The sequence below is a fragment of the Meriones unguiculatus genome, chromosome 1 (assembly GCF_030254825.1).
Source record: "Meriones unguiculatus strain TT.TT164.6M chromosome 1, Bangor_MerUng_6.1, whole genome shotgun sequence".
NCBI lineage: Eukaryota > Metazoa > Chordata > Mammalia > Rodentia > Muridae > Meriones > Meriones unguiculatus.
The window spans coordinates 6,056,504-6,057,078 of NC_083349.1; positions in this window are offsets into that span (position 1 = coordinate 6,056,504).

The following is a 575-nucleotide window of genomic DNA, read 5'->3' on the forward strand; positions in this document are numbered from 1 at the left end:
GGATATTCCGGTGCACAGGCAGAATGCTGTATAAATAATAAATCAATCTTTTTAAAAATTAATTTAAAATAATTCCTGGGATAGAACAAAAAGAAACCAGGAAGTATTTGGGTCAGGAAGGGCAAGGAGAGTGGTCAGGACAGTCATCCTAGGTTTTGTAGAATGGCTTCTGAAGGGCAGGAGTCAGGGCACGGCAAGCTTGGCAGTCAGGCTGAGGAGCACACACTCCCTCCTGACTGTCATGGGGAGCTATAGAGGAGTCCTGAGCATTGATGGATTAGAACCAGGAGGCTGACTAAGCTAGGCCCCCTACATGGAAGCTAGAGAGATTATTTTCAGAAGATGCTGGAAGTGACTCTGCCTGGAACACTGGGTATAGGATGGAGCCTAAGCCCAGGAAGGAACACTCCTGAACTCAGAAGGGTCCGGCACCCCTTCGGCCTTGATAGAACCTGATTCAGCTAAATAACGCTGGGGAGGGAGGCTGAGACCCAGAAGACTTGTCGGCTCAGTGCTCCTGAGGTAACCATTAATCTCTCCCCTGGGGGAATCCAGGGACTAGCCCTTCGAGGGGC